The sequence below is a fragment of the Chroicocephalus ridibundus genome, chromosome 6 (genome assembly GCF_963924245.1).
Source record: "Chroicocephalus ridibundus chromosome 6, bChrRid1.1, whole genome shotgun sequence".
Lineage (NCBI taxonomy): Eukaryota > Metazoa > Chordata > Aves > Charadriiformes > Laridae > Chroicocephalus > Chroicocephalus ridibundus.
Window position 1 is genome coordinate 62,734,993 of NC_086289.1, and position 24,756 is coordinate 62,759,748.

Consider the following 24,756-nt stretch of genomic DNA (forward strand, 5'->3'; position numbering starts at 1 on the left):
TTTGGGCGTTGGACTCATCTCCAGACATATGGCCATTTTGGGGCTTGGCGCGGCGCCAAGTGGGGAAGGGTGGTTTTGAGGCTGAAGGCAGCAGGAAAGCCTGCAGCCCGCAGGTGCGTGGGGCTACGCAAGCGGTTCCCAAAGAGCTTTAGAACAAGGCATAGTTTTCCCTGCTGGCTCTTTGGGCGTGGGACCAGTCTCCAGCCATATGGCCATTTTTATGCCTGGCGCGGCGCCAAGTGGGAAAGGGTGGTTTTGAGGCTGAAGGCAGCAGGAAAGCCTGCAACCCCCAGGTGTGTGGGGCTACGCAAGCGGTTCCCAAAGAGCTTTAGAACAAGGCCTTGTTTTCCCTGCTGGCTCCTTGGGCGTTGGACCCATCAACAGACATATGGCCATTTTGGGGCTTGGCGCGGCGCCAAATGGGGAAGGGTGGTTTTGAGGCTGAAGGCAGCAGGAAAGCCTGCAGCCCCCAGGTCTGTGGGGCTACGCAAGCCGTTCCCAAAGAGCTTTAGAACAAGGCCTAGTTTTCCCTGCTGGCTCTTTGGGTGTGGGACCAATCTCCAGACATATGGGCATTTTTGTGCCTGGCGCGGCGCCAAGTGGGAAAGGGTGGTTTTCAGGCTTAAAGTGCCGAAAAAGCCTGCAGCCCCCAGGGTGTGTGGGGCTACGCAAGCCGTTCACAAAGAGCTTTAGAACAAGGCCTAGTTTTCCCTGCTGGCTCTTTGGGCGTGGGACCCATCAACAGACATATGGCCATTTTTGTGCCTGGTGCGGCCAGAAGTGGGAATAGGTGGTTTTGAGGCTGAAAGTGCCAAAAAAGCCTGCAGCCCGCAGGTGTGTGGGGTTACGCAAGCGGTTCCCAAAGAGCTTTAGAACAAGGCCTAGTTTTCCCTGCTGGCTCTTTGGGCGTGGGACCAATCTCCAGACATATGGCCATTTTTGTGCCTGGTGCTGCCACAAGTGGGAAAGGGTGGTTTTGAGGCTGAAGGCAGCAGGAAAGCCTGCAGCCCCCAGGTGTGTGGGGCTACGCAAGCGGTTCCCAAAGAGCTTTAGAACAAGGCATAGTTTTCCCTGCTGGCTCCTTGGGTGTAGGACCCATATCCATACCTATGGCAATTTTTGTGCCTGGCGTGGCGCCAAGTGGGAAAGGGTGGTTTTGAGGCTGAAGGCAGCAGGAAAGCCTGCAGCCCCCAGGTCTGTGGGGCTACGCAAGCCGTTCCCAAAGAGCTTTAGAACAAGGCCTAGTTTTCCCTGCTGGCTCTTTGGGCGTGGGACCAATCTCCAGCCATATGGGCATTGTTGTGCCTGGCGCGGCGCCAAGTGGGACAGGGTGGTTTTGAGGCTGAAGGCAGCAGGAAAGCCTGCAGCCCCGAGGTGTGTGGGGCTACGCAAGCGGTTCCCAAAGAGCTTTAGAACAAGGCATAGTTTTCCCTGCTGGCTCTTTCGGCGTGGGACCAATCTCCAGACATATGGGCATTGTTGTGCCTGGCGCGGCGCTAAGTGGGAAAGGGTGGTTTTGAGGCTGAAGGCAGCAGGAAAGCCTGCAGCCCCCAGGTGTATGGGGCTACGCAAGCGTTTCCCAAAGAGCTTTAGAACAAGGCATAGTTTTCCCTGCTGGCTCTTTGGGCCTGGGACCAGTCTCCAGACATATGGGCATTTTTGTGTCTGGCGTGGCGCCCAGTGGGAAAGGGTGGTTTTGAGGCTGAAAGTGCCGAAAAAGCCTGCAGCCCCCAGGTGTGTGGGGCTACGCAAGCGTGTCCCAAAGAGCTTTAGAACAAGGCATAGTTTTCCCTGCTGGCCCTTTGGGCGTTGGACCAATCTCTAGACATATGGCCATTTTTGTGTCTGGTGCGACGCCAAGTGGGACAGGGCAGTTTTGAGGCTGAAGGCAGCAGGAAAACCTGCAGCCCCCAGGTGTGTGGGGCTACGCAAGCGGTTCCCAAAGAGCTTTAGAACAAGGCATAGTTTTCCCTGCTGGCTCTTTGCGAGTGGGTCCAATCTCCAGCCATATGGCCATTTTTGTGCCTGGCTCGGCGTCAGGTGGGACAGGGCGGTTTTGAGGCTGAAGGCAGCAGGAAAGCCTGCAGCCCCCAGGTGTGTGGGGCTACGCAAGCGTGTCCCAAAGAGCTTTAGAACAAGGCCTAGTTTTCCCTGCTGGCTCTTTGGGCGTGGGACCAGTCCCCATACATATGGGCATTTTTGTGCCTGGCGCGGCCACAAGTGGGAAAGGGTGGTTTTCAGGCTGAAACTGCCAAAAAAGCCTGCAGCCCGCAGGTGTGTAGGGCTACGCAAGCGGTTCCCAAAGAGCTTTAGAACAAGGCCTAGTTTTCCCTGCTGGCTCTTTGGGCGTGGGACCAGTCTCCAGCCATATGGCCATTTTTGTGCCTGGCGCGGCGCCAAGTGGGAAAGGGTGGTTTTGAGGCTGAAGGCAGCAGGAAAGCCTGCAGCCCCCAGGTGTGTGGGGCTACGCAAGCGGTTCCCAAAGAGTTTTAGAACAAGGCATAGTTTTCCCTGGTGGCTCTTTGGGCCTGGGACCAATCTTCAGACATATGGGCATTTTTGTGCCTGGCGCGGCGCCAAGTGGGAAAGGGTGGTTTTCAGGCTTAAAGTGCCGAAAAAGCCTGCAGCCCCCAGGGTGTGTGGGGCTACGCAAGCCGTTCACAAAGAGCTTTAGAACAAGGCCTAGTTTTCCCTGCTGGCTCTTTGGGCGTGGGACCCATCAACAGACATATGGCCATTTTTGTGCCTGGTGCGGCCAGAAGTGGGAATAGGTGGTTTTGAGGCTGAAAGTGCCAAAAAAGCCTGCAGCCCCCAGGTGTGTGGGGTTACGCAAGCGGTTCCCAAAGAGCTTTAGAACAAGGCCTAGTTTTCCCTGCTGGCTCTTTGGGCGTGGGACCAATCTCCAGACATATGGCCATTTTTGTGCCTGGTGCTGCCACAAGTGGGAAAGGGTGGTTTTGAGGCTGAAGGCAGCAGGAAAGCCTGCAGCCCCCAGGTGTGTGGGGCTACGCAAGCGGTTCCCAAAGAGCTTTAGAACAAGGCATAGTTTTCCCTGCTGGCTCCTTGGGTGTAGGACCCATATCCATACCTATGGCAATTTTTGTGCCTGGCATGGCGCCAAGTGGGAAAGGGTGGTTTTGAGGCTGAAGGCAGCAGGAAAGCCTGCAGCCCCCAGGTCTGTGGGGCTACGCAAGCCGTTCCCAAAGAGCTTTAGAACAAGGCCTAGTTTTCCCTGCTGGCTCTTTGGGCGTGGGACCAATCTCCAGCCATATGGGCATTGTTGTGCCTGGCGCGGCGCCAAGTGGGACAGGGTGGTTTTGAGGCTGAAGGCAGCAGGAAAGCCTGCAGCCCCGAGGTGTGTGGGGCTACGCAAGCGGTTCCCAAAGAGCTTTAGAACAAGGCATAGTTTTCCCTGCTGGCTCTTTCGGCGTGGGACCAATCTCCAGACATATGGGCATTGTTGTGCCTGGCGCGGCGCCAAGTGGGAAAGGGTGGTTTTGAGGCTGAAGGCAGCAGGAAAGCCTGCAGCCCCCAGGTCTGTTGGGCTACGCAAGAGGTTCCCAAAGAGCTTTAGAACAAGGCCTAGTATTCCCTGCTGGCTCTTTGGGCGTTGGACCCATCAACAGACATATGGCCATTTTTGTGCCTGGTGCGGCGCCAAGTGGGAAAGGGTGGTTTTGAGGCTGAAAGTGCCAAAAAAGCCTGCAGCCCGCAGGTGTGTAGGGCTACGCAAGCCGTTCCCAAAGAGCTTTAGAACAAGGCCTAGTTTTCCCTGCTGGCTCTTTGGGCGTGGGACCAGTCTCCAGCCATATGGCCATTTTTGTGCCTGGCGTGGCACCAAGTGGGAAAGGGTGGTTTTGAGGCTGAAGGCAGGAGGAAAGCCTGCAGCCCGCAGGTGTGTGGGGCTACGCAAGTGGTTCCCAAAGAGCTTTAGAACAAGGCATAGTTTTTCCTGCTGGCTGTTTGGGTGTGGGACCCATATCCATACCTATGGCCACGTTTGTGTCTGGCGTGGCGCCAAGTGGGAAAGGGTGGTTTTGAGGCTGAAGGCAGCAGGAAAGCCTGCAGCCCCCAGGTGTGTGGGGCTACGCAAGACGTTCCCAAAGAGCTTTAGAACAAGGCATAGTTTTCCCTGCTGGCTCTTTGGGCGTTGGACTCATCTCCAGACATATGGCCATTTTGGGGCTTGGCGCGGCGCCAAGTGGGGAAGGGTGGTTTTGAGGCTGAAGGCAGCAGGAAAGCCTGCAGCCCGCAGGTGCGTGGGGCTACGCAAGCGGTTCCCAAAGAGCTTTAGAACAAGGCATAGTTTTCCCTGCTGGCTCTTTGGGCGTGGGACCAGTCTCCAGCCATATGGCCATTTTTATGCCTGGCGCGGCGCCAAGTGGGAAAGGGTGGTTTTGAGGCTGAAGGCAGCAGGAAAGCCTGCAACCCCCAGGTGTGTGGGGCTACGCAAGCGGTTCCCAAAGAGCTTTAGAACAAGGCCTTGTTTTCCCTGCTGGCTCCTTGGGCGTTGGACCCATCAACAGACATATGGCCATTTTGGGGCTTGGCGCGGCGCCAAATGGGGAAGGGTGGTTTTGAGGCTGAAGGCAGCAGGAAAGCCTGCAGCCCCCAGGTCTGTGGGGCTACGCAAGCCGTTCCCAAAGAGCTTTAGAACAAGGCCTAGTTTTCCCTGCTGGCTCTTTGGGTGTGGGACCAATCTCCAGACATATGGCCATTTTTGTGCCTGGCGCGGTGACAAGTGGGAAGGGGTGGTTTTGAGGCTGAAGGCAGCAGGAAAGCCTGCAGCCCCCAGGTGTGTGGGGCTACGCAAGCAGTTCCCAAAGAGTTTTAGAACAAGGCATAGTTTTCCCTGCTGGCTCTTTGGGCGTGGGACCAGTCTCCAGCCATATGGCCATTTTTGTGCCTCACGCGGCGCCAAGTGGGACAGGGCGGTTTTGAGGCTGAAGGCAGCAGGAAAGCCTGCAGCCCCCAGGTGTGTGGGGCTACGCAAGCGGTTCCCAAAGAGTTTTAGAACAAGGCATAGTTTTCCCTGGTGGCTCTTTGCGCCTGGGACCAGTCTCCAGCCATATGGCCATTTTTGTGCCTGGCGGGCGCCAAGTGGGAAAGGGTGGTTTTCAGGCTTAAAGTGCCGAAAAAGCCTGCAACCCCCAGGTGTGTGGGGCTACGCAAGCCGTTCCCAAAGAGCTTTAGAACAAGGCCTAGTTTTCCCTGCTGGCTCTTCGGGCGTGGGACCAGTCTCCATCCATATGGCCATTTTTGTGCCTGGCGCGGCGCCAAGTGGGGAAGGGTGGTTTTGAGGCTGAAGGCAGCAGGAAAGCCTGCAGCCCCCAGGTCTGTGGGGCTACGCAAGCCGTTCCCAAAGAGCTTTAGAACAAGGCCTAGTTTTCCCTGCTGGCTCTTTGGGCGTGGGACCCATCAACAGACATATGGCCATTTTTGTGCCTGGTGCGGCCAGAAGTGGGAATAGGTGGTTTTGAGGCTGAAAGTGCCAAAAAAGCCTGCAGCCCCCAGGTGTGTGGGGTTACGCAAGCAGTTCCCAAAGAGCTTTAGAACAAGGCATAGTTTTCCCTGCTGGCTCTTTGGGCGTGGGACCAATCTCCAGACATATGGCCATTTTTGTGCCTGGCGCGGTGACAAGTGGGAAAGGGTGGTTTTGAGGCTGAAAGTGCCAAAAAAGCCTGCAGCCCGCAGGTGTGTAGGGCTACGCAAGCGGTTCCCAAAGAGCTTTAGAACAAGGCATAGTTTTCCCTGCTGGCTGTTTGGGCGTGGGACCAGTCTCCAGCCATATGGCCATTTTTGTGCCTGGCGCGGCGCCAAGAGGGAAAGGGTGGTTTTGAGGCTGAAGGCAGCAGGAAAGCCCCCAGGTCTGTGGGGCTACGCAAGCGGTTCCCAAAGAGCTTTCGAACAAGGCATAGTTTTCCCTGCTAGCTCTTTCGGCGTTGGACCAATCTCTAGACATATGGCCATTTTTGTGCCTGGAGCGACGCCAAGTGGGACAGGGCGGTTTTGAGGCTGAAGGCAGCAGGAAAGCCTGCAGCCCCCAGGTGTGTGGGGCTACGCAAGCGGTTCCCAAAGAGTTTTAGAACAAGGCCTAGTTTTCCCTGCTGGCTCTTTGGGCGTGGGACCAGTCTCCAGCCATATGGCCATTTTTGTGTCTGGCGCGGCGACAAGTCGGGAAGGGTGGTTTTGAGGCTGAAGGCAGCAGGAAAGCCTGCAGCCCCCAGGTGTGTGGGGCTATGCAAGCGTGTCCCAAAGAGCTTTAGAACAAGGCATAGTTTTCCCTGCTGGCTCTTTCGGCGTTGGACCAATCTCTAGACATATGGCCATTTTTGTGCCTGGAGTGACGCCAAGTGGGACAGGGCGGTTTTGAGGCTGAAGGCAGCAGGAAAGCCTGCAGCCCCCAGGTGTGTGGGGCTACCCAAGCGGTTCCCAAAGAGTTTTAGAACAAGGCCTAGTTTTCCCTGCTGGCTCTTTGGGCGTGGGACCAATCTCCAGCCATATGGCCATTTTTGTGCCTGGCGCGGCGTCAAGTGGGAAAGGGTGGTTTTGAGGCTGAAGGCAGCAGGAAAGCCTGCAGCCCCCAGGTGTATGGGGCTACGCAAGCGTTTCCCAAAGAGCTTTAGAACAAGGCATAGTTTTCCCTGCTGGCTCTTTGGGCCTGGGACCAGTCTCCAGACATATGGGCATTTTTGTGTCTGGCGTGGCGCCCAGTGGGAAAGGGTGGTTTTGAGGCTGAAAGTGCCGAAAAAGCCTGCAGCCCCCAGGTGTGTGGGGCTACGCAAGCGTGTCCCAAAGAGCTTTAGAACAAGGCATAGTTTTCCCTGCTGGCCCTTTGGGCGTTGGACCAATCTCTAGACATATGGCCATTTTTGTGGCTGGAGCGACGCCAAGTGGGACAGGGCAGTTTTGAGGCTGAAGGCAGCAGGAAAACCTGCAGCCCCCAGGTGTGTGGGGCTACGCAAGCGGTTCCCAAAGAGCTTTAGAACAAGGCATAGTTTTCCCTGCTGGCTCTTTGCGAGTGGGTCCAATCTCCAGCCATATGGCCATTTTTGTGCCTGGCTCGGCGTCAGGTGGGACAGGGCGGTTTTGAGGCTGAAGGCAGCAGGAAAGCCTGCAGCCCCCAGGTGTGTGGGGCTACGCAAGCGGTTCCCAAAGAGCTTTAGAACAAGGCCTAGTTTTCCCTGCTGGCTCTTTGGGCGTGGGACCAGTCCCCATACATATGGGCATTTTTGTGCCTGGCGCGGCCACAAGTGGGAAAGGGTGGTTTTCAGGCTGAAACTGCCAAAAAAGCCTGCAGCCCGCAGGTGTGTAGGGCTACGCAAGCGGTTCCCAAAGAGCTTTAGAACAAGGCCTAGTTTTCCCTGCTGGCTCTTTGGGCGTGGGACCAGTCTCCAGCCATATGGCCATTTTTGTGCCTGGCACGGCGCCAAGTGGGAAAGGGTGGTTTTGAGGCTGAAGGCAGCAGGAAAGCCTGCAGCCCCCAGGTGTGTGGGGCTACGCAAGCGGTTCCCAAAGAGTTTTAGAACAAGGCATAGTTTTCCCTGGTGGCTCTTTGGGCCTGGGACCAATCTTCAGACATATGGGCATTTTTGTGCCTGGCGCGGCGCCAAGTGGGAAAGGGTGGTTTTCAGGCTTAAAGTGCCGAAAAAGCCTGCAGCCCCCAGGGTGTGTGGGGCTACGCAAGCCGTTCACAAAGAGCTTTAGAACAAGGCCTAGTTTTCCCTGCTGGCTCTTTGGGCGTGGGACCCATCAACAGACATATGGCCATTTTTGTGCCTGGTGCGGCCAGAAGTGGGAATAGGTGGTTTTGAGGCTGAAAGTGCCAAAAAAGCCTGCAGCCCGCAGGTGTGTGGGGTTACGCAAGCGGTTCCCAAAGAGCTTTAGAACAAGGCCTAGTTTTCCCTGCTGGCTCTTTGGGCGTGGGACCAATCTCCAGACATATGGCCATTTTTGTGCCTGGTGCTGCCACAAGTGGGAAAGGGTGGTTTTGAGGCTGAAGGCAGCAGGAAAGCCTGCAGCCCCCAGGTGTGTGGGGCTACGCAAGCGGTTCCCAAAGAGCTTTAGAACAAGGCATAGTTTTCCCTGCTGGCTCCTTGGGTGTAGGACCCATATCCATACCTATGGCAATTTTTGTGCCTGGCGTGGCGCCAAGTGGGAAAGGGTGGTTTTGAGGCTGAAGGCAGCAGGAAAGCCTGCAGCCCCCAGGTCTGTGGGGCTACGCAAGCCGTTCCCAAAGAGCTTTAGAACAAGGCCTAGTTTTCCCTGCTGGCTCTTTGGGCGTGGGACCAATCTCCAGCCATATGGGCATTGTTGTGCCTGGCGCGGCGCCAAGTGGGACAGGGTGGTTTTGAGGCTGAAGGCAGCAGGAAAGCCTGCAGCCCCGAGGTGTGTGGGGCTACGCAAGCGGTTCCCAAAGAGCTTTAGAACAAGGCATAGTTTTCCCTGCTGGCTCTTTCGGCGTGGGACCAATCTCCAGACATATGGGCATTGTTGTGCCTGGCGCGGCGCTAAGTGGGAAAGGGTGGTTTTGAGGCTGAAGGCAGCAGGAAAGCCTGCAGCCCCCAGGTGTATGGGGCTACGCAAGCGTTTCCCAAAGAGCTTTAGAACAAGGCATAGTTTTCCCTGCTGGCTCTTTGGGCCTGGGACCAGTCTCCAGACATATGGGCATTTTTGTGTCTGGCGTGGCGCCCAGTGGGAAAGGGTGGTTTTGAGGCTGAAAGTGCCGAAAAAGCCTGCAGCCCCCAGGTGTGTGGGGCTACGCAAGCGTGTCCCAAAGAGCTTTAGAACAAGGCATAGTTTTCCCTGCTGGCCCTTTGGGCGTTGGACCAATCTCTAGACATATGGCCATTTTTGTGTCTGGTGCGACGCCAAGTGGGACAGGGCAGTTTTGAGGCTGAAGGCAGCAGGAAAACCTGCAGCCCCCAGGTGTGTGGGGCTACGCAAGCGGTTCCCAAAGAGCTTTAGAACAAGGCATAGTTTTCCCTGCTGGCTCTTTGCGAGTGGGTCCAATCTCCAGCCATATGGCCATTTTTGTGCCTGGCTCGGCGTCAGGTGGGACAGGGCGGTTTTGAGGCTGAAGGCAGCAGGAAAGCCTGCAGCCCCCAGGTGTGTGGGGCTACGCAAGCGTGTCCCAAAGAGCTTTAGAACAAGGCCTAGTTTTCCCTGCTGGCTCTTTGGGCGTGGGACCAGTCCCCATACATATGGGCATTTTTGTGCCTGGCGCGGCCACAAGTGGGAAAGGGTGGTTTTCAGGCTGAAACTGCCAAAAAAGCCTGCAGCCCGCAGGTGTGTAGGGCTACGCAAGCGGTTCCCAAAGAGCTTTAGAACAAGGCCTAGTTTTCCCTGCTGGCTCTTTGGGCGTGGGACCAGTCTCCAGCCATATGGCCATTTTTGTGCCTGGCGCGGCGCCAAGTGGGAAAGGGTGGTTTTGAGGCTGAAGGCAGCAGGAAAGCCTGCAGCCCCCAGGTGTGTGGGGCTACGCAAGCGGTTCCCAAAGAGTTTTAGAACAAGGCATAGTTTTCCCTGGTGGCTCTTTGGGCCTGGGACCAATCTTCAGACATATGGGCATTTTTGTGCCTGGCGCGGCGCCAAGTGGGAAAGGGTGGTTTTCAGGCTTAAAGTGCCGAAAAAGCCTGCAGCCCCCAGGGTGTGTGGGGCTACGCAAGCCGTTCACAAAGAGCTTTAGAACAAGGCCTAGTTTTCCCTGCTGGCTCTTTGGGCGTGGGACCCATCAACAGACATATGGCCATTTTTGTGCCTGGTGCGGCCAGAAGTGGGAATAGGTGGTTTTGAGGCTGAAAGTGCCAAAAAAGCCTGCAGCCCCCAGGTGTGTGGGGTTACGCAAGCGGTTCCCAAAGAGCTTTAGAACAATGCCTAGTTTTCCCTGCTGGCTCTTTGGGCGTGGGACCAATCTCCAGACATATGGCCATTTTTGTGCCTGGTGCTGCCACAAGTGGGAAAGGGTGGTTTTGAGGCTGAAGGCAGCAGGAAAGCCTGCAGCCCCCAGGTGTGTGGGGCTACGCAAGCGGTTCCCAAAGAGCTTTAGAACAAGGCATAGTTTTCCCTGCTGGCTCCTTGGGTGTAGGACCCATATCCATACCTATGGCAATTTTTGTGCCTGGCATGGCGCCAAGTGGGAAAGGGTGGTTTTGAGGCTGAAGGCAGCAGGAAAGCCTGCAGCCCCCAGGTCTGTGGGGCTACGCAAGCCGTTCCCAAAGAGCTTTAGAACAAGGCCTAGTTTTCCCTGCTGGCTCTTTGGGCGTGGGACCAATCTCCAGCCATATGGGCATTGTTGTGCCTGGCGCGGCGCCAAGTGGGACAGGGTGGTTTTGAGGCTGAAGGCAGCAGGAAAGCCTGCAGCCCCGAGGTGTGTGGGGCTACGCAAGCGGTTCCCAAAGAGCTTTAGAACAAGGCATAGTTTTCCCTGCTGGCTCTTTCGGCGTGGGACCAATCTCCAGACATATGGGCATTGTTGTGCCTGGCGCGGCGCCAAGTGGGAAAGGGTGGTTTTGAGGCTGAAGGCAGCAGGAAAGCCTGCAGCCCCCAGGTCTGTTGGGCTACGCAAGAGGTTCCCAAAGAGCTTTAGAACAAGGCCTAGTATTCCCTGCTGGCTCTTTGGGCGTTGGACCCATCAACAGACATATGGCCATTTTTGTGCCTGGTGCGGCGCCAAGTGGGAAAGGGTGGTTTTGAGGCTGAAAGTGCCAAAAAAGCCTGCAGCCCGCAGGTGTGTAGGGCTACGCAAGCCGTTCCCAAAGAGCTTTAGAACAAGGCCTAGTTTTCCCTGCTGGCTCTTTGGGCGTGGGACCAGTCTCCAGCCATATGGCCATTTTTGTGCCTGGCGTGGCACCAAGTGGGAAAGGGTGGTTTTGAGGCTGAAGGCAGGAGGAAAGCCTGCAGCCCGCAGGTGTGTGGGGCTACGCAAGTGGTTCCCAAAGAGCTTTAGAACAAGGCATAGTTTTTCCTGCTGGCTGTTTGGGTGTGGGACCCATATCCATACCTATGGCCACGTTTGTGTCTGGCGTGGCGCCAAGTGGGAAAGGGTGGTTTTGAGGCTGAAGGCAGCAGGAAAGCCTGCAGCCCCCAGGTGTGTGGGGCTACGCAAGACGTTCCCAAAGAGCTTTAGAACAAGGCATAGTTTTCCCTGCTGGCTCTTTGGGCGTTGGACTCATCTCCAGACATATGGCCATTTTGGGGCTTGGCGCGGCGCCAAGTGGGGAAGGGTGGTTTTGAGGCTGAAGGCAGCAGGAAAGCCTGCAGCCCGCAGGTGCGTGGGGCTACGCAAGCGGTTCCCAAAGAGCTTTAGAACAAGGCATAGTTTTCCCTGCTGGCTCTTTGGGCGTGGGACCAGTCTCCAGCCATATGGCCATTTTTATGCCTGGCGCGGCGCCAAGTGGGAAAGGGTGGTTTTGAGGCTGAAGGCAGCAGGAAAGCCTGCAACCCCCAGGTGTGTGGGGCTACGCAAGCGGTTCCCAAAGAGCTTTAGAACAAGGCCTTGTTTTCCCTGCTGGCTCCTTGGGCGTTGGACCCATCAACAGACATATGGCCATTTTGGGGCTTGGCGCGGCGCCAAATGGGGAAGGGTGGTTTTGAGGCTGAAGGCAGCAGGAAAGCCTGCAGCCCCCAGGTCTGTGGGGCTACGCAAGCCGTTCCCAAAGAGCTTTAGAACAAGGCCTAGTTTTCCCTGCTGGCTCTTTGGGTGTGGGACCAATCTCCAGACATATGGCCATTTTTGTGCCTGGCGCGGTGACAAGTGGGAAGGGGTGGTTTTGAGGCTGAAGGCAGCAGGAAAGCCTGCAGCCCCCAGGTGTGTGGGGCTACGCAAGCAGTTCCCAAAGAGTTTTAGAACAAGGCATAGTTTTCCCTGCTGGCTCTTTGGGCGTGGGACCAGTCTCCAGCCATATGGCCATTTTTGTGCCTCACGCGGCGCCAAGTGGGACAGGGCGGTTTTGAGGCTGAAGGCAGCAGGAAAGCCTGCAGCCCCCAGGTGTGTGGGGCTACGCAAGCGGTTCCCAAAGAGTTTTAGAACAAGGCATAGTTTTCCCTGGTGGCTCTTTGCGCCTGGGACCAGTCTCCAGCCATATGGCCATTTTTGTGCCTGGCGGGCGCCAAGTGGGAAAGGGTGGTTTTCAGGCTTAAAGTGCCGAAAAAGCCTGCAACCCCCAGGTGTGTGGGGCTACGCAAGCCGTTCCCAAAGAGCTTTAGAACAAGGCCTAGTTTTCCCTGCTGGCTCTTCGGGCGTGGGACCAGTCTCCAGCCATATGGCCATTTTTGTGCCTGGCGCGGCGCCAAGTGGGGAAGGGTGGTTTTGAGGCTGAAGGCAGCAGGAAAGCCTGCAGCCCCCAGGTGTGTGGGGCTACGCAAGCCGTTCCCAAAGAGCTTTAGAACAAGGCCTAGTTTTCCCTGCTGGCTCTTTGGGCGTGGGACCCATCAACAGACATATGGCCATTTTTGTGCCTGGTGCGGCCAGAAGTGGGAATAGGTGGTTTTGAGGCTGAAAGTGCCAAAAAAGCCTGCAGCCCCCAGGTGTGTGGGGTTACGCAAGCAGTTCCCAAAGAGCTTTAGAACAAGGCATAGTTTTCCCTGCTGGCTCTTTGGGCGTGGGACCAATCTCCAGACATATGGCCATTTTTGTGCCTGGCGCGGTGACAAGTGGGAAAGGGTGGTTTTGAGGCTGAAGGCAGCAGGAAAGCCTGCAGCCCCAAGGTGTGTGGGGCTACGCAAGCGGTTCCCAAAGAGCTTTCGAACAAGGCCTAGTATTCCCTGCTGGCTCTTTGGGCGTGGGACCCATTAACAGACATATGGCCATTTTTGTGCCTGGTGCGGCCACAAGTGGGAAAGGGTGGTTTTGAGGCTGAAGGCAGCAGGAAAGCCTGCAGCCCCCAGGTCTGTGGGGCTACGCAAGCCGTTCCCAAAGAGCTTTAGAACAAGGCCTAGTTTTCCCTGCTGGCTCTTTGGGCGTGGGACCAATCTCCAGCCATATGGCCATTTTTGTGCCTGGCGCGGCGCCAAGTGGGACAGGGTGGTTTTGAGGCTGAAGGCAGCAGGAAAGCCTGCAGCCCCGAGGTGTGTGGGGCTACGCAAGCGGTTCCCAAAGAGCTTTAGAACAAGGCATAGTTTTCCCTGCTGGCTCTTTCGGCGTGGGACCAATCTCCAGACATATGGGCATTGTTGTGCCTGGCGCGGCGCCAAGTGGGAAAGGGTGGTTTTGAGGCTGAAGGCAGCAGGAAAGCCTGCAGCCCCCAGGTGTGTGGGGCTACGCAAGCCGTTCCCAAAGAGCTTTCGAACAAGGCCTAGTATTCCCTGCTGGCTCTTTGGGCGTGGGACCCATTAACAGACATATGGCCATTTTTGTGCCTGGTGCGGCCACAAGTGGGAAAGGGTGGTTTTGAGGCTGAAGGCAGCAGGAAAGCCTGCAGCCCCCAGATGTGTGGGGCTACGCAAGCGGTTCCCAAAGAGCTTTAGAACAAGGCATAGTTTTCCCTGCTGGCTCCTTGGGTTTAGGACCCATATCCATACCTATGGCAATTTTTGTGCCTGGCGTGGCGCCAAGTGGGAAAGGGTGGTTTTGAGGCTGAAGGCAGCAGGAAAGCCTGCAGCCCCGAGGTGTGTGGGGCTACGCAAGCGGTTCCCAAAGAGCTTTAGAACAAGGCCTAGTTTTCCCTGCTGGCTCTTTGGGCGTGGGACCAATCTCCAGCCATATGGGCATTGTTGTGCCTGGCGCGGCGCCAAGTGGGACAGGGTGTTTTTGAGGCTGAAGGCAGCAGGAAAGCCTGCAGCCCCCAGGTGTGTGGGGCTACGCAAGCGGTTCCCAAAGAGCTTTAGAACAAGGCATAGTTTTCCCTGCTGGCTCCTTGGGTGTAGGACCCATATCCATACCTATGGCAATTTTTGTGCCTGGCGTGGCGCCAAGTGGGAAAGGGTGGTTTTGAGGCTGAAGGCAGCAGGAAAGCCTGCAGCCCCCAGGTGTGTGGGGCTACGCAAGCGGTTCCCAAAGAGCTTTAGAACAAGGCCTAGTTTTCCCTGCTGGCTCTTTGGGCGTGGGACCAATCTCCAGCCATATGGCCATTTTTGTGCCTGGCGCGGCGCCAAGTGGGACAGGGTGGTTTTGAGGCTGAAGGCAGCAGGAAAGCCTGCAGCCCCGAGGTGTGTGGGGCTACGCAAGCGGTTCCCAAAGAGCTTTAGAACAAGGCATAGTTTTCCCTGCAGGCTTTTTCGGCGTGGGACCAATCTCCAGACATATGGGCATTGTTGTGCCTGGCGCGGCGCCAAGTGGGAAAGGGTGGTTTTGAGGCTGAAGGCAGCAGGAAAGCCTGCAGCCCCCAGGTGTGTGGGGCTACGCAAGCGGTTCCCAAAGAGCTTTCGAACAAGGCCTAGTATTCCCTGCTGGCTCTTTGGGCGTGGGACCCATTAACAGACATATGGCCATTTTTGTGCCTGGCGCGGCGTCAAGTGGGAAAGGGTGGTTTTGAGGCTGAAGGCAGCAGGAAAGCCTGCAGCCCCCAGATGTGTGGGGCTACGCAAGCGGTTCCCAAAGAGCTTTAGAACAAGGCATAGTTTTCCCTGCTGGCTCCTTGGGTGTAGGACCCATATCCATACCTATGGCAATTTTTGTGCCTGGCGTGGCGCCAAGTGGGAAAGGGTGGTTTTGAGGCTGAAGGCAGCAGGAAAGCCTGCAGCCCCCAGGTCTGTGGGGCTACGCAAGCCGTTCCCAAAGAGCTTTAGAACAAGGCCTAGTTTTCCCTGCTGGCTCTTTGGGCGTGGGACCAATCTCCAGCCATATGGCCATTTTTGTGCCTGGCGCGGCGCCAAGTGGGACAGGGTGGTTTTGAGGCTGAAGGCAGCAGGAAAGCCTGCAGCCCCGAGGTGTGTGGGGCTACGCAAGCGGTTCCCAAAGAGCTTTAGAACAAGGCATAGTTTTCCCTGCTGGCTCTTTCGGCGTGGGACCAGTCTCCAGACATATGGGCATTGTTGTGCCTGGCGCGGCGCCAAGTGGGAAAGGGTGGTTTTGAGGCTGAAGGCAGCAGGAAAGCCTGCAGCCCCCAGGTGTGTGGGGCTACGCAAGCGTTTCCCAAAGAGCTTTAGAACAAGGCCTAGTTTTCCCTGCTGGCTCTTTGGGCGTGGGACCAATCTCCAGACATATGGCCATTTTTGTGCCTGGCGCGGCGCCAAGTGGGACAGGGCGGTTTTGAGGCTGAAGGCAGCAGGAAAGCCTGCAGCCCCCAGGTCCGTGGGGCTATGCAAGATGTTCCCAAAGAGCTTTAGAACAAGGTCTAGTTTTCCCTGCTGGCTCTTTGGGCGTGGGACCAGTCTCCAGCCATATGGCCATTTTTGTGCCTGGCGCGGCGACAAGTGGGGAAGGGTGGTTTTGAGGCTGAAGGCAGCAGGAAAGCCTGCAGCCCCCAGGTGTGTGGGGCTACGCAAGCGGTTCCCAAAGAGCTTTAGAACAAGGCCTAGTTTTCCCTGCTGGCTCTTTGGGCCTGGGACCAGTCTCCAGACATATGGGCATTTTTGTGCCTGGCGCGGCCACAAGTGGGAAAGGGTGGTTTTTAGTCTGAAAGTAACGAAAAAGCCTGCAGCCCCCAGGTGTGTGGGGCTACGCAAGCGGTTCCCAAAGAGCTTTAGAACAAGGCCTAGTTTTCCCTCCTGGCTCTTTGGGCGTGGGACCAGTCTCCAGCCATATGGCCATTTTTGTGCCTGGCGCGGCGCCAAGTGGGAAAGGGTGGTTTTGAGGCTGAAGGCAGCAGGAAAGCCTGCAGCCCCCAGGTGTGTGGGGCTACGCAAGCCGTTCCCAAAGAGCTTTAGAACAAGGCATAGTTTTCCCTGCTGGCTCTTTGGGTGTGGGACCCATATCCATACCTATGGGCATTTTTGTGCCTGGCGTGGCGCCAAGTGGGAAAGGGTGGTTTTGAGGCTGAAGGCAGCAGGAAAGCCTGCAGCCCCCAGGTGTGTATGGCTACGCAAGCCGTTCCCAAAGAGCTTTAGAACAAGGCCTAGTTTTCCCTGCTGGCTCTTTGGGCGTTGGACCCATCTCCAGACATATGGCCATTTTGGGGCTTGGCGCGGCGACAAGTGGGGCAGGGTGGTTTTGAGGCTGAAGGCAGCAGGAAAGCCTGCAGCCCCCAGGTGTGTGGGGCTACGCAAGCGTTTCCCAAAGAGCTTTAGAACAAGGCCCAGTTTTCCCTGCTGGCTCTTTGGGCGTGGGACCAATCTCCAGACATATGGCCATTTTTGTGCCTGGCGCGGCGCCAAGTGGGACAGGGCGGTTTTGAGGCTGAAGGCAGCAGGAAAGCCTGCAGCCCCCAGGTCCGTGGGGCTATGCAAGATGTTCCCAAAGAGCTTTAGAACAAGGCATAGTTTTCCCTGCTGGCTCTTTGGGCGTGGGACCAGTCTCCAGCCATATGGCCATTTTTGTGCCTGGCGCGGCGACAAGTGGGGAAGGGTGGTTTTGAGGCTGAAGGCAGCAGGAAAGCCTGCAGCCCCCAGGTGTGTGGGGCTACGCAAGCGGTTCCCAAAGAGCTTTAGAACAAGGCCTAGTTTTCCCTGGTGGCTCTTTGGGCCTGGGACCAGTCTCCAGACATATGGGCATTTTTGTGCCTGGCGCGGCCACAAGTGGGAAAGGGTGGTTTTTAGTCTGAAAGTAACGAAAAAGCCTGCAGCCCCCAGGTGTGTGGGGCTACGCAAGCGGTTCCCAAAGAGCTTTAGAACAAGGCCTAGTTTTCCCTCCTGGCTCTTTGGGCGTGGGACCAGTCTCCAGCCATATGGCCATTTTTGTGCCTGGCGCGGCGCCAAGTGGGAAAGGGTGTTTTTGAGGCTGAAGGCAGCAGGAAAGCCTGCAGCCCCCAGGTGTGTGGGGCTACGCAAGCCGTTCCCAAAGAGCTTTAGAACAAGGCATAGTTTTCCCTGCTGGCTCTTTGGGTGTGGGACCCATATCCATACCTATGGCCATTTTTGTGCATGGCGTGGCGCCAAGTGGGAAAGGGTGGTTTTGAGGCTGAAGGCAGCAGGAAAGCCTGCAGCCCCCAGGTGTGTGGGGCTACGCAAGCCGTTCCCAAAGAGCTTTAGAACAAGGCCTAGTTTTCCCTGCTGGCTCTTTGGGCGTTGGACCCATCTCCAGACATATGGCCATTTTGGGGCTTGGCGCGGCGACAAGTGGGGCAGGGTGGTTTTGAGGCTGAAGGCAGCAGGAAAGCCTGCAGCCCCCAGGTGTATGGGGCTACGCAAGCCGTTCCCAAAGAGCTTTAGAACAAGGCATATTTTTCCCTGCTGGCTCTTTCGGCGTGGGACCAGTCTCCAGACATATGGGCATTGTTGTGCCTGGCGCGGCGCCAAGTGGGAAAGGGTGGTTTTGAGGCTGAAGGCAGCAGGAAAGCCTGCAGCCCCCAGGTGTGTGGGGCTACGCAAGCGTTTCCCAAAGAGCTTTAGAACAAGGCCTAGTTTTCCCTGCTGGCTCTTTGGGCGTGGGACCAATCTCCAGACATATGGCCATTTTTGTGCCTGGCGCGGCGCCAAGTGGGACAGGGCGGTTTTGAGGCTGAAGGCAGCAGGAAAGCCTGCAGCCCCCAGGTCCGTGAGGCTATGCAAGATGTTCCCAAAGAGCTTTAGAACAAGGTCTAGTTTTCCCTGCTGGCTCTTTGGGCGTGGGACCAGTCTCCAGCCATATGGCCATTTTTGTGCCTGGCGCGGCGACAAGTGGGGAAGGGTGGTTTTGAGGCTGAAGGCAGCAGGAAAGCCTGCAGCCCCCAGGTGTGTGGGGCTACGCAAGCGGTTCCCAAAGAGCTTTAGAACAAGGCCTAGTTTTCCCTGCTGGCTCTTTGGGCCTGGGACCAGTCTCCAGACATATGGGCATTTTTGTGCCTGGCGCGGCCACAAGTGGGAAAGGGTGGTTTTTAGTCTGAAAGTAACGAAAAAGCCTGCAGCCCCCAGGTGTGTGGGGCTACGCAAGCGGTTCCCAAAGAGCTTTAGAACAAGGCCTAGTTTTCCCTCCTGGCTCTTTGGGCGTGGGACCAGTCTCCAGCCATATGGCCATTTTTGTGCCTGGCGCGGCGCCAAGTGGGAAAGGGTGGTTTTGAGGCTGAAGGCAGCAGGAAAGCCTGCAGCCCCCAGGTGTGTGGGGCTACGCAAGCCGTTCCCAAAGAGCTTTAGAACAAGGCATAGTTTTCCCTGCTGGCTCTTTGGGTGTGGGACCCATATCCATACCTATGGGCATTTTTGTGCCTGGCGTGGCGCCAAGTGGGAAAGGGTGGTTTTGAGGCTGAAGGCAGCAGGAAAGCCTGCAGCCCCCAGGTGTGTATGGCTACGCAAGCCGTTCCCAAAGAGCTTTAGAACAAGGCCTAGTTTTCCCTGCTGGCTCTTTGGGCGTTGGACCCATCTCCAGACATATGGCCATTTTGGGGCTTGGCGCGGCGACAAGTGGGGCAGGGTGGTTTTGAGGCTGAAGGCAGCAGGAAAGCCTGCAGCCCCCAGGTGTGTGGGGCTACGCAAGCGTTTCCCAAAGAGCTTTAGAACAAGGCATAGTTTTCCCTGCTGGCTCTTTGGGCGTGGGACCAATCTCCAGACATATGGCCATTTTTGTGCCTGGCGCGGCGCCAAGTGGGACAGGGCGGTTTTGAGGCTGAAGGCAGCAGGAAAGCCTGCAGCCCCCAGGTCCGTGGGGCTATGCAAGATGTTCCCAAAGAGCTTTAGAACAAGGTCTAGTTTTCCCTGCTGGCTCTTTGGGCGTGGGACCAGTCTCCAGCCATATGGCCATTTTTGTGCCTGGCGCGGCGACAAGTGGGGAAGGGTGGTTTTGAGGCTGAAGGCAGCAGGAAAGCCTGCAGCCCCCAGGTGTGTGGGGCTACGCAAGCGGTTCCCAAAGAGCTTTAGAACAAGGCCTAGTTTTCCCTGGTGGCTCTTTGGGCCTGGGACCAGTCTCCAGACATATGGGCATTTTTGTGCCTGGCGCGGCCACAAGTGGGAAAGGGTGGTTTTTAGTCTGAAAGTAACGAAAAAGCCTGCAGCCCCCAGGTGTGTGGGGCTACGCAAGCGGTTCCCAAAGAGCTTTAGAACAAGGCCTAGTTTTCCCTCCTGGCTCTTTGGGCGTGGGACCAGTCTCCAGCCATATGGCCATTTTTGTGCCTGGCGCGGCCACAAGTGGGAAAGGGTGGTTTTGAGGCTGAAGGCAGCAGGAAAGCCTGCAGCCCCCAGGTGTGTGGGGCTACGCAAGCCGTTCCCAAAGAGCTTTAGAACAAGGCATAGTTTTCCCTGCTGGCTCTTTGGGTGTGGGACCCATATCCATACCTATGGCCATTTTTGTGCCTGGCGTGGCGCCAAGTGGGAAAGGGTGGTTTTGAGGCTGAAGGCAGCAGGAAAGCCTGCAGCCCCCAGGTGTGTGGGGCTACGCAAGCCGTTCCCAAAGAGCTTTAGAACAAGGCCTAGTTTTCCCTGCTGGCTCTTTGGGCGTTGGACCCATCTCCAGACATATGGCCATTTTGGGGCTTGGCGCGGCGACAAGTGGGGCAGGGTGGTTTTGAGGCTGAAGGCAGCAGGAAAGCCTGCAGCCCCCAGGTGTATGGGGCTACGCAAGCCGTTCCCAAAGAGCTTTAGAACAAGGCATATTTTTCCCTGCTGGCTCTTTGGGCGTGGGACCAGTCTCCAGACATATGGCCATTTTGGGGCTTGGCGCGGCGCCAAGTGGGGAATGGTGGTTTTGAGGCTGAAGGCAGCAGGAAAGCCTGCAGCCCCCAGGTGTGTGGGGCTATGCAAGCGGTTCCCAAAGACCTTTAGAACAAGGCCTAATTTTCCCTGCTGGCTCTTTGGGCATGGGACCAATCTCCAGCCATATGGCCATTGTTGTGCCTGGCGCGGCGCCAAGTGGGAAAGGGTGGTTTTGAGGCTGAAGGCAGCAGGAAAGCCTGCAGCCCCCAGGTGTGTGGGGCTACGCAAGCGGTTCCCAAAGAGCTTTAGAACAAAGCATAGTTTTCCCTGCTGGCTCCTTGGGCGTGGGACCAAGCTCCAGACATATGGGCATTTTTGTGCCTGGCGCGGCGCCAAGTGGGAAAGGGCGGTTTTGAGGCTGAAGGCAGCAGGAAAGCCTGCAGCCCCCAGGTGTGTGGGGCTACGCAAGCGGTTCCCAAAGAGCTTTAGAACAAGGCCTAGTTTTCCCTGCTGGCTCTTTGGTCGTGGGACCCATCAACAGACATATGGCCATTTTTGTGCCTGGTGCGGCCACAAGTGGGAAAGGGTGGTTTTGAGGCTGAAAGTGCCAAAAAAGCCTGCAGCCCGCAGGTGTGTAGGGCTACGCAAGCGGTTCCCAAAGAGCTTTAGAACAAGGCCTAGTTTTCCCTGCTGGCTCTTTGGGCGTGGGACCAGTCTCCAGCCATACGGCCATTTTTGTGCCTGGCGCGGCGCCAAGTGGGAAAGGGTGGTTTTGAGGCTGAAGGCAGCAGGAAAGCCTGCAGCCCCCAGGTCTGTGGGGCTACGCAAGCGGTTCCCAAAGAGTTTTAGAACAAGGCATAGTTTTCCCTGCTGGCTCTTTGGGCGTGGGACCAGTCCCCATACATATGGGCATTTTTGTGCCTGGCGCGGCGCCAAGTGGGAAAGGGTGGTTTTGAGGCTGAAGGCAGCAGGAAAGCCTGCAGCCCCCATGTGTGTGGGGCTACGCAAGCGGTTCCCAAAGAGCTTTAGAACAAGGCCTAGTTTTCCCTGCTGGCTCTTTGGGCGTGGGACCCATCAACAGACATATGGCCATTTTTGTGCCTGGCGTGGCGCCAAGTGGGAAAGGGTGGTTTTGAGGCTGAAGGCAGCAGGAAAGCCTAGAGCCCCCAGGTGTATGGGGTTACGCAAGCGGTTCCCAAAGAGCTTTAGAACAAGGCCTAGTTTTCCCTGCTGGCTCTTTGGGCGTGGGACCAATCTCCAGACATATGGCCATTTTTGTGCCTGGTGCTGCCACAAGTGGGAAAGGGTGGTTTTGAGGCTGAAGGCAGCAGGAAAGCCTGCAGCCCCCAGGTGTGTGGGGCTACGCAAGCGGTTCCCAAAGAGCTTTAGAACAAGGCATAGTTTTCCCTGCTGGCTCCTTGGGTGTAGGACCCATATCCATACCTATGGCAATTTTTGTGCCTGGCGTGGCGCCAAGTGGGAAAGGGTGGTTTTGAGGCTGAAGGCAGCAGGAAAGCCTGCAGCCCCCAGGTCTGTGGGGCTACGCAAGCCGTTCCCAAAGAGCTTTAGAACAAGGCCTAGTTTTCCCTGCTGGCTCTTTGGGCGTGGGACCAATCTCCAGCCATATGGGCATTGTTGTGCCTGGCGCGGCGCCAAGTGGGACAGGGTGGTTTTGAGGCTGAAGGCAGCAGGAAAGCCTGCAGCCCCGAGGTGTGTGGGGCTACGCAAGCGGTTCCCAAAGAGCTTTAGAACAAGGCATAGTTTTCCCTGCTGGCTCTTTCGGCGTGGGACCAATCTCCAGACATATGGGCATTGTTGTGCCTGGCGCGGCGCCAAGTGGGAAAGGGTGGTTTTGAGGCTGAAGGCAGCAGGAAAGCCTGCAGCCCCCAGGTGTATGGGGCTACGCAAGCGTTTCCCAAAGAGCTTTAGAACAAGGCATAGTTTTCCCTGCTGGCTCTTTGGGCCTGGGACCAGTCTCCAGACATATGGGCATTTTTGTGTCTGGCGTGGCGCCCAGTGGGAAAGGGTGGTTTTGAGGCTGAAAGTGCCGAAAAAGCCTGCAGCCCCCAGGTGTGTGGGGCTACGCAAGCGTGTCCCAAAGAGCTTTAGAACAAGGCATAGTTTTCCCTGCTGGCCCTTTGGGCGTTGGACCAATCTCTAGACATATGGCCATTTTTGTGGCTGGAGCGACGCCAAGTGGGACAGGGCAGTTTTGAGGCTGAAGGCAGCAGGAAAACCTGCAGCCCCCAGGTGTGTGGGGCTACGCAAGCGGTTCCCAAAGAGCTTTAGAACAAGGCATAGTTTTCCCTGCTGGCTCTTTGCGAGTGGGTCCAATCTCCAGCCATATGGCCATTTTTGTGCCTGGCTCGGCGTCAGGTGGGACAGGGCGGTTTTGAGGCTGAAGGCAGCAGGAAAGCCTGCAGCCCCCAGGTGTGTGGGGCTACGCAAGCGTGTCCCAAAGAGCTTTAGAACAAGGCCTAGTTTTCCCTGCTGGCTCTTTGGGCGTGGGACCAGTCCCCATACATATGGGCATTTTTGTGCCTGGCGCGGCCACAAGTGGGAAAGGGTGGTTTTCAGGCTGAAACTGCCAAAAAAGCCTGCAGCCCGCAGGTGTGTAGGGCTACGCAAGCGGTTCCCAAAGAGCTTTAGAACAAGGCCTAGTTTTCCCTGCTGGCTCTTTGGGCGTGGGACCAGTCTCCAGCCATATGGCCATTTTTGTGCCTGGCGCGGCGCCAAGTGGGAAAGGGTGGTTTTGAGGCTGAAGGCAGCAGGAAAGCCTGCAGCCCCCAGGTGTGTGGGGCTACGCAAGCGGTTCCCAAAGAGTTTTAGAACAAGGCATAGTTTTCCCTGGTGGCTCTCTGGGCCTGGGACCAATCTTCAGACATATGGGCATTTTTGTGCCTGGCGCGGCGCCAAGTGGGAAAGGGTGGTTTTCAGGCTTAAAGTGCCGAAAAAGCCTGCAGCCCCCAGGGTGTGTGGGGCTACGCAAGCCGTTCACAAAGAGCTTTAGAACAAGGCCTAGTTTTCCCTGCTGGCTCTTTGGGCGTGGGACCCATCAACAGACATATGGCCATTTTTGTGCCTGGTGCGGCCAGAAGTGGGAATAGGTGGTTTTGAGGCTGAAAGTGCCAAAAAAGCCTGCAGCCCCCAGGTGTGTGGGGTTACGCAAGCGGTTCCCAAAGAGCTTTAGAACAAGGCCTAGTTTTCCCTGCTGGCTCTTTGGGCGTGGGACCAATCTCCAGACATATGGCCATTTTTGTGCCTGGTGCTGCCACAAGTGGGAAAGGGTGGTTTTGAGGCTGAAGGCAGCAGGAAAGCCTGCAGCCCCCAGGTGTGTGGGGCTACGCAAGCGGTTCCCAAAGAGCTTTAGAACAAGGCATAGTTTTCCCTGCTGGCTCCTTGGGTGTAGGACCCATATCCATACCTATGGCAATTTTTGTGCCTGGCGTGGCGCCAAGTGGGAAAGGGTGGTTTTGAGGCTGAAGGCAGCAGGAAAGCCTGCAGCCCCCAGGTCTGTGGGGCTACGCAAGCCGTTCCCAAAGAGCTTTAGAACAAGGCCTAGTTTTCCCTGCTGGCTCTTTGGGCGTGGGACCAATCTCCAGCCATATGGGCATTGTTGTGCCTGGCGCGGCGCCAAGTGGGAAAGGGTGGTTTTGAGCCTGAAGGCAGCAGGAAAGCCTGCAGCCCCCAGGTCTGTGGGGCTACGCAAGAGGTTCCCAAAGAGCTTTAGAACAAGGCCTAGTATTCCCTGCTGGCTCTTTGGGCGTTGGACCCATCAACAGACATATGGCCATTTTTGTGCCTGGTGCGGCGCCAAGTGGGAAAGGGTGGTTTTGAGGCTGAAAGTGCCAAAAAAGCCTGCAGCCCGCAGGTGTGTAGGGCTACGCAAGCCGTTCCCAAAGAGCTTTAGAACAAGGCCTAGTTTTCCCTGCTGGCTCTTTGGGCGTGGGACCAGTCTCCAGCCATATGGCCATTTTTGTGCCTGGCGTGGCACCAAGTGGGAAAGGGTGGTTTTGAGGCTGAAGGCAGGAGGAAAGCCTGCAGCCCCCAGGTCTGTGGGGCTACGCAAGTGGTTCCACAGAGCTTTAGAACAAGGCATAGTTTTTCCTGCTGGCTGTTTGGGTGTGGGACCCATATCCATACCTATGGCCACGTTTGTGTCTGGCGTGGCGCCAAGTGGGAAAGGGTGTTTTTGAGGCTGAAGGCAGCAGGAAAGCCTGCAGCCCCCAGGTGTGTGGGGCTACGCAAGACGTTCCCAAAGAGCTTTAGAACAAGGCATAGTTTTCCCTGCTGGCTCTTTGGGCGTTGGACTCATCTCCAGACATATGGCCATTTTGGGGCTTGGCGCGGCGCCAAGTGGGGAAGGGTGGTTTTGAGGCTGAAGGCAGCAGGAAAGCCTGCAGCCCGCAGGTGCGTGGGGCTACGCAAGCGGTTCCCAAAGAGCTTTAGAACAAGGCATAGTTTTCCCTGCTGGCTCTTTGGGCGTGGGACCAGTCTCCAGCCATATGGCCATTTTTATGCCTGGCGCGGCGCCAAGTGGGAAAGGGTGGTTTTGAGGCTGAAGGCAGCAGGAAAGCCTGCAACCCCCAGGTGTGTGGGGCTACGCAAGCGGTTCCCAAAGAGCTTTAGAACAAGGCCTTGTTTTCCCTGCTGGCTCTTTGGGCGTTGGACCCATCAACAGACATATGGCCATTTTGGGGCTTGGCGCGGCGCCAAATGGGGAAGGGTGGTTTTGAGGCTGAAGGCAGCAGGAAAGCCTGCAGCCCCCAGGTCTGTGGGGCTACGCAAGCCGTTCCCAAAGAGCTTTAGAACAAGGCCTAGTTTTCCCTGCTGGCTCTTTGGGTGTGGGACCAATCTCCAGACATATGGCCATTTTTGTGCCTGGCGCGGTGACAAGTGGGAAGGGGTGGTTTTGAGGCTGAAGGCAGCAGGAAAGCCTGCAGCCCCCAGGTGTGTGGGGCTACGCAAGCAGTTCCCAAAGAGTTTTAGAACAAGGCATAGTTTTCCCTGCTGGCTCTTTGGGCGTGGGACCAATCTCCAGACATATGGCCATTTTTGTGCCTGGCGCGGTGACAAGTGGGAAAGGGTGGTTTTGAGGCTGAAGGCAGCAGGAAAGCC